This window comes from Lycium ferocissimum, chromosome 6 (genome assembly GCF_029784015.1).
Source record: "Lycium ferocissimum isolate CSIRO_LF1 chromosome 6, AGI_CSIRO_Lferr_CH_V1, whole genome shotgun sequence".
Taxonomy (NCBI): Eukaryota; Viridiplantae; Streptophyta; class Magnoliopsida; order Solanales; family Solanaceae; genus Lycium; species Lycium ferocissimum.
In genome coordinates, this window is record NC_081347.1 from 22,336,653 (window position 1) to 22,345,706 (window position 9,054).

Genomic DNA, 9,054 nt, shown 5'->3' on the forward strand with positions numbered 1-9,054 from the left:
TTTGTTACAAAAATTTCCCTCTATATTTACAAGTAGGTCCCCTCCAGAATTCCCATACGCCTGTAATATTCTAAGGTTTCTCAAGAAAGTCTCTCCTAAATATTTTATAATCTGTAGTCTCTCCAAGAAAACTCTCCACGGTTCTTAATCTTCCCACAAATGCTAGCATCTTTTCCATGATGCAGCATCCACATGTCTAAAATATGTGCTTATGTGGCAAGATGACTTGGAAGGTCATCACACGAATCTAATAAACCTCCAATTTACAAATGAATCTAAGTCACTCTAAAGCCAATTTCAGTCAATTTAACAATAAGGCCCAAAGGTCAAATATATTATGCATTTTTGTTTTGAAGAAGCAGTCCGTAAATGGGATTAAGGCCTAAAAGCTACTTTTCTTGCCTTGTCCATTTAATTTCAGATTTTTCACAAAGACGGAAAGCCCAAATCCTCTATTCAGTTCCCTTTAACAATCATTTAGACTTAAGCAAAGTTTTGAACTAGTTTTTAAACTTGAGAAAATATTGATTTCATGCAAGTGTCTGATTAAGTGAAGTTTTTAAGAGTGTTTAGGCGCCATCCTAATACTAATCATTCTTCTAAATTCTAAAATTCATAGGGATTTCAATATTTACAAATGTTTTTACAAATTACTACTTAATATAAGTGAAGTTAGCTGTTTTTGGTCGTCCTCACAGGGGCCTTTAACTAATTGCACTTCTTTATTGTTTTATTTGGTACAATTTCAAATCCTTTTATGCTTACATGTGAGTGCTATAATTTGACTTTTCCTTGCAGTGCCCTCATTCATTTCTGGAGACAAGACCCGCACAGACCTCTATAATTGGGTCCCATGTCCAATTCGACTTTTGCACGTTATTTATTGTCCTTGCTTTTCATTTTATTACCTCAATTGCCTTGTACTCCTTTTTTTTATTTCAAAAGGAGTGTCGATTTAGCTTGTATTTTTTTTGATAAAAAGAGTGTTCAGTTATTAAATAAAAAAAATTAATCTTATTTTTTCAAATTTATCTTTATTAATATTAAGTGACAAAATCTTAATACTTATTTAATTAAAGATAATTTAGTCAAATTACCTATTCTTATGTAAGTTTGCCAATTTTCTAAGAAGGTGTCACCGTAAATGACGTTTTAAACACACTTTTTTGAACAGCGAGGAATATATTTTTGTAAATAAGACCATCTTTACATGCCTTTTTGTAACGCCTAATTGATAAATTTTCCATGTAAGAGATGACATGCAAGAACTGCAGTATGACATTCGAGGATTTCTGACATTGGGTTTTCTTTTAAGCCTTCTTTTAAATTGTTTGACAGTAGAGGCAATTCAGCAATCGGTGACCAGCAACCTTAAATTTCTTTCTAAAGTATTCTTGATCTAAATATAGCATTTTTTTTTTTTATAATCAACAATTTCCGAAATACATTTAAAAGCTTAAAAATATTTTTAATCCTTCAGAAATTTGTTGTAGTCTTATTTCTCATCTTCTCAAGTATATGTTTATTTGGGAGTATGTGGTGTTTTTAACTTTTATATTTAGGTCATAATAAATGACTTTTAACATAATCAAGAAAGTATTAATTACTTTTTTGAAAAAAATTATCATTTAAGTAAATTTTTACACAACCAAGAACCCATATTAAATTTGTTATTTTTCATTAAGAATAATTTAGTGAAAACACTTCTTACTTTTTAGGGGTGAGTGATTTTTAAGGAGTGTGTCCATGCTAAAAACACCTATAATAGAAACCGGGCGGAGGGTACCTTTTTTACGTTATTTGTCCTTATACATTAATTTAGATAACTTTGGAGCAAAATGTTTTTTAACTGGTGCATTATAAGGTCTTACTTTACATTTAACTGTGTCTCACATCGTATGTTCTTCTCCATATTCTACTTTCTATTTGTTTTACACCTCCAAAATTTTTCTTCTTTAGTAAAGCTCATACGTGCTTACAACTATAGAAAGTAAAAACAATATTACATGGTGTCATATGGTGTTGAAAATAAAGGTAGTATTATCAATCAAGACCGGATTGTCTTTAAAATATCTTATTTGGTTAACTAAGAATTAAACTTTTTAAGCATAAAAATGAAATAAAGAGCTAAATTGATTCTTGAGGTTCATTTTAATGAATTTAAGTTATTTCTTGAATTTCATCTAAAACTAATGTTAAAAACCACATTTAACTAGCATAAACACTTGACACATAAGTTAATAAAAATACAAAAATAATTTTTATTTATAATCTTCGCCGATTTATAATTATCATACTTTATCATGTTAGTTTATATAATATCGAATCACTTGCATCCTTTTGATATTTGCTAATTTTCCTACTAAATGTTCTTCCTTATAGATATATTGTTTTTAAAAATTATCGAATTATATAACGAAGAGACTTAATAATTATGAAAAATTATCAACAAGATATGATTAACCTACATGAACAACATACCTAGTGTAATCTCACAAGTGCGTCTGGGGAAGGTAGGATGTACGCAAACCTTAACTCTATCTTTGTGGGGCTATGATTAACATACAATTACATTAAATTAATTATGTGGTAGAAAAATATAATACAAATTATACTTATTTCATAAAAATTACATATTATTTCATATTTTGAGTTTGGCGGGAACAGCACGGGCCTCCGATAACTAGTACATATATATACAAGTATAAAAATAAAGGAGAAAGTTTAGGTTGGTGGGCCTACCTAAGCCCACCAGTTACTATTTTCACCCATAGTTGGGCCTTCAACAATGCAAGTCATTTTCAGCCATGATTGGGCCTTCTAATGCAAATATTTGCTTCCCTTTCAATTCCATCAGACTCGATAAAAAATAATAAGGCTGGGCCTCAGGCCCATCAGGTTTCAAATGCAAGGAAGTGGCCCAAGTGGCCTCGGTATTTAATCACATGGGACACAAAAATAAAATAAGGATTAGAAGATATCTAGGACTTGTTCATTCATCTAATATAAATTGAACTACACAAGTATACCAAGTATATACGAAGCATGCATAACAATATCCTTAAGCAGTTGGCATACATAGAGAAAACAACCAGCCCAAATTATAACCACAAGCCCAATTTGAAATAGGATGATGAAAGATGCAGCCCAGGTAAAGGAAAAGATCCTAACTCACAATGAATACAAGAAAAAAGCCCAACATAGTCATGAACCACAAAGAAACAGGCCCAAATATATACTACTTATAAGACAAAACAGCAATTCCAAATCCACATAAGTGATATACCATACCTATACTAGATATACAAGTGTTTATACACCAATGATATACAGAGCTGAATTTGTACTAGCTGCACCTGCTCTTCAAGGTGCTCTTCAGGAGAGGTTGGAGGCTGTCATCACTGATGGGAAATTCTCTGCCAAAAAGATATATGTAGCACTACTCCCTCAGTGTCCAAGAGTTCCTTGGAACAATATTACTTTGCACCCTAATGTGCATCCAAGGCACAAATTTGTTGTGTGGCTTGCACTGATGAGAAGATTGGCAACTGTGGATAGACTAATGAAATTTAGTATTTATGTACATATAGACCCTCTCTGTGTCTTCTGTGGTGTGGCTACTGAGACCTTTTCCCATATATTCTTTGATTGTGCTGTTGTTAGGACTGTTTGGCAAAAGGTCCTGCTGTGGCAAGGTTTTCAGAGGACAGTTGGTGCCTGGAATACAGAAGTATAATGGGTTGCAAGCTGGGCAAGGAAGAAATCTGGCCAGGGTCCTAGTGTATGTTGCTCCTTTGCAATGGTGGTATATGTTATGTGGAGGGAAATGAATCAAATGACATTTCAGAAGGGACACTATCTAGTAGACAGAGTTTGTAAAGAGTTGGCACTACACCTACATATCAGAGGAAGAGAGATCAAGACCTAGAAACCATGGCTATTAAGGCTCAATTATGCTCCATGAGGTGCTGAGTACTGCTGCTGCTGTTGTGTGTTTGTAGGAGTTATGCACTGTTTCTGGTGCTTTTGGATTGTAATTCTGTCTTTTGTTTTGATGCTAGTTTGTAGTTAGGCTCCTTGTATTGGGTCTGTTTTTTATTATCTTTGATAGACAGGTGGTCAGCTCTTGGTTGGCTTTGTAATTTGTCACTGTTTGGTAATAAAATCATTTATTCACCAAAAAAATGATATACAAAACTGTATATACCCAGTATACTTAGGTATACTTCTTGTATATCCAGACAGAAATCAGTATTTAGATCCAGAGGGAAGCACATTTATTCATTTTGGACATTCAAAAACCATATTAACAAAGCAGGGAAACAACACCAAAAGGGGAAGAAAAAAGAGCACACCATGAAATATATGTAGACAGGAGTTAAAAGCCAAATAAACCATCAGTGCACTACTTTATGGATTAAGACATTTCATGTCATTTTAAAACTTCAAAGAGTGATTTAACATGTGGCATTCATGGACTCCTATCAAGTTGTTTTAACATTCTTTTCAACACCACATTAAACATATGCCACACTAGACCTTAACTTACTCAAGTTGGTTGATAATCATGCTCAGATAGGTACTAGCAAGTTCACAAAGAAGCATTACACAATCACTTAGTTAAGAGGCATGAGTATTTGATAAGTTTAACTGAATATAGACAGGCAGGACTGACAAGATGTTTAAACCCTTCTATCACATAGGCATGCACACTAAATGGTTTATTCTTAATGACAGCCTTATATGAACACAAGCAAACATAATAGACATGCTTCCATAGATGAATAATTGGATAAATAGGCAATTTTTATAAGTGCAGCATAGTATCATCTAAGATAAGGACACATACTCACAAACTTGGATCATGTTACATTAGTTGTCCTAAAGGTCAAACAAACAAGTTTCAAAAAGGGTATAGTCTCTATGTGCAAGTCTTTAAGCTTCATTTCTGCCTTTCAAACACAGAACCAGTTACTTCACTAATAGGATAGTGTTAAACAGGGTTAAAGGAAGTATTTATGGACTTTAAACAGGCTCAAACCAAATGATACTATGCAAAAGTAACGACTCAATAAAATAGAGCCATTCAATTAGGTGTAACATGATATTCACACGCAATCTTACATGAATAAGCTAATATTAGGCAAAAGGGTTTTAATCAGATGTGCCTCAAATTTGTAAGTGATTTATCATGCAAACTTAACCACAAAAACCAATTTAAGTGATATGCACACACTGGACTACACTAAACAAGATCCTCCACGCCATTTGTATTCAAATTAGCATGCTTTCACAGGTTATAAGTCAATATGCAACTATGATCCAACTAACAGAACTTCACATAACATTCTCAAGCAAACAGGATCTATGGATTACACTAACAACAGGTTAATATTATACTAACTTCATTTTAAACAAAGTCATAGTAACTATAACTAGTTAAAACTGAGCAGAGCAAGTGCGAATAAGCTTTCAAGAGTCATACTAACCTAAAGCAGACTCATAGCAATTTAAGACACCAAAATATGAGCCCAGATCACAATATTTGAACATATGAAACCATAGACTCACTAACATGATCCAAAACTGAGCATACAGAGCAATAAATGGATTTAAAGTAACATGTTAGCAGCACTTGGCATGTAAAGGTCTGATTAAACAAATTGTAGGTTAATTTAAGGCATAACTGAGACAAAATTGATCCTTATTGCTAAGTAGTTTCAAACCTGAACTATATAATGCTAAATCAAAACAGAACCCAAATGACTTAGTTTAGGCAGACTAATTATGCAAAAAGCTAGTGCACAGGAGCATGATTAACAGGCTACCTAATTTAAACTAACAAGTGATTAGTACAAACAAATACATGTAAGCTTAAGGCACAAGGTTGATCTAAAACTTGCATATAAAGCTAAAAAATACAGAACTAAACTAAACAAGACTAATCAAAGATTAATTATGCATAATACAAGTAAAACAACTACAAACAGGAACTAAACTATTCTAAATCACATAAGCAGTTAAAAACACTCAAACAATTACTGAAAATAACTTAAAGGAAGATGATTTACCTTTCTTAGGCGCAGCCAATGGTCGAGAATGGACTTGAGATCCTTGCTCCTCCACTCAAATTGCTCAGCCACACACCCAGAAAACAAAAACTAAACTTTTAAAACTTAAACTTAACTCGAAAAATTAAAGGTCTCAAGCAAATTGCTAAGACCCTAGGTATTTCGAGTTTTTGTGTGAATATCAGATATTCGGTCATAGCAAACTGTGAATTGGGATTCCAACCCTAAAATTGAGAAACCCTAATCCCAACTTGATGTGGGACTGGCCAATTTTTTTGGAACAAATCCCTTAATTCGTCAATCAATGGCTAAGATATAAGCCAACAAAGGTATGAAGGGTCAAATTTGTCCCAAGTTGGATCAATCCATTCGGTTCCGTGTGAACCAATGAGAATTCGCAATTCAAAAACGAAACAAGACAAGAACCATTAAGGTTTGGTACTATTTTGCCCATTGATTTGCAGAAAAGTAAGAAGAAAATGCAAACAAATACCTGTTTAGTTGAGTTTTGGCAGAAAAGGGGTGGAGCATTAATTACTTTGCCCCAACGAGCCATACCAAGGCTGTAAACGCTTCGTGGGTCCGTGAATATTGCCATTTCCGGCATGTGTGACGATGCGAGGAGAGAGAAAAAATAAAGGGGTCGGCGCTAGGGTTTTTCGTTTGTTGAGAGAAGAGAGGAAGGGTGTGTTTGGTTTGGGAAAGAATGAAAAGGGGAAGGGGTCTTACCCCCTTTAGTTCATGTTGGGCCGGGTCAACTCCAAACGGACTTAGCTCGGCCAACAAAATAAGGTGGTAGGGGCCCAATTTGTCATATATATATATATATATATATATATATGATATACATGAGTATACATGTATACTCATGGATATTCATACTCATGTATGCTCATGGATATTCTTATTGGTATTTGGGTGGGCCAAATATGCAAATTTAACATTAGCCAAATTTAAACAATGTCCATTAATTGAACATTTTAATTATGACCACGTTATAACTAATTGACCAACTAAGAGCTAATTTTGCAAAAATGACCTTAATTGAATTAAGCCATGAAATTGGGTCCATAATCGACTGATAATTGATTATTTCAATTGTAGCCACTATTAGCGATGTAACAAACAACTTACGGACTTTAACCAAAATTAAACGCTTAATTAATTACGATTAATACTAATGCACATAGAGTATGCAAAAAATAAGAATTGAGGGGTAAGAATGATTAATTTATTTAATTGATCAGATTTCTTGAATTAAATGGAGTGAATTGCTTGCTAATTGATTTATGATAATTTAAACAATCAAATAAATAATTTTTCTAAATTATTCCCTTAATTAAATTTAGAAAATATCTCATAATTATTGCAAAAAATATGTAAATTAATTTCCAAATGATTTATAGTATTATAGACTATTTTGCCAAATGAAATGGCAAAATATTAACTAAATAATTTTATAAAATCATTTTGACTTGTAGAAAAATATATATTTTACTCCGTTTAATATCCAAGGACTCTGAGTAATTAAAATAAATTATGGGAGGTCAACAATTAGGTGTCAACAATACGTACTAAAGGGATGCTTATTTTATATAATTTGGTTATCTATGTAATGAACACTTGAAAGCACGTGCAAAATTGTTTTCAAAATATGAGATGAAAGTGTTTAATAGGAGAATTTAATATATGTTCAAGTGCTCAATTAAAATATCCAATAGTTCGAGTATCTAAATAAAATTTACTACAGTAACAAATTTAAAGAGTAAATATCTCAAAAGATCACTCAACTATAAGAAATTATGTAGCAAAGTCATTAAACTTTGTTTTGTATCAATAAAGTCACTCAACTTAAGGCTTTTCTCTTATAAAATCACTCAACCAAATTTATCACTAAAAGCTCCACTTTGGCCCCTTAACATTTGGTTTGTAAAATAATAACCCCTTCATATTTTAAATGGGATAATAAACTCCCTTGATCTTAAATCAATGGCTAGAAATGAGTTGAATTATTGCATATATGTTTAAAATGTCTTGATTGCTATTAATATATAAAAAAATTATGTTTTAATTTTGATTGATTTTTTGGTTGTGATTCTTGAAGCAAAACTTCTCAAAACACACACACACACACACACACAACCAGACAGAGTCATGTGACTGATAACCAATTTAAACATTTCATAAAGTTTAATTAGACATAAAAGGCACCAGAAGTCATCTAACCAATTTAAATAATTATAAACATTTCCGTCTAACCAATTTAACCAGGATAATACACTAAACATTTTTGATGATATAGGATATCTAATTCATTACAAAAACAGAGAAAATGGAGAGAGAGAGAGAAAAAAAAAAAAAAAAAGGAAACCACCTCTATTCTTTTTATTCACTTAATAAAATAGCAAAAATAAATAAGTACAATAAATCAGATTCCAATATTACTATACTTCTTTGTTGAATTATTTCAAACTTTTCTCAGGAGTTGACAACCCAAGTATCACCTTGAGCAAGTGCTTGAACATAACCTCTATTACTAGTAACTTATTAAGATGAGATCTTCACTCTCAAAGCAAAAGGAGTGACATTCAGTATTCATTTGTAGTATCATTTTACTAAACCCTTGCCCCTACAAAATATTAGTTTGATTTATACGTCATACGAGGAGTAGTGGTAACAAAATAGAAGGCAAAAAAACGGTTGTCAAAAGTATTGCATTAAGACTTAATTTTGATTAGCAAAACAGATCGAGACCTAGAACTGTGAATTCCTTCAGTTGACATATCACAATTCACAATAATTAATCTCAACATAAGATTTCGCATAGAAATTACAATGTTTGGTTAGCTAATACAATAGGAATAATGAAATATTTAAATTGGTTACAAGGCTTTTGACTTGGTTATCAGTCACATAACTCTATGTAGTTTCGTTGCAAAAAAAGAATGGCCAAGATAATATGGAGAAGTTTTACTTCAAGAAT

The 9,054-nt window shown here is 32.3% G+C and overlaps 1 long non-coding RNA gene across 1 annotated transcript; it reads right to left on the bottom strand.

The window, feature by feature from the left end:
• Positions 1 to 2,978: 2,978 nt before the first annotated feature.
• LOC132059510 (uncharacterized) lies at positions 2,979 to 6,761 on the bottom strand. The gene is made up of 2 exons (XR_009415608.1): positions 6,072 to 6,761; positions 2,979 to 3,895 (listed from the first exon to the last, which is right to left on the bottom strand). It is a non-coding gene; the product is annotated as an uncharacterized LOC132059510 (long non-coding RNA).
• Between the last annotated feature and the right edge of the window lie 2,293 nt (positions 6,762 to 9,054).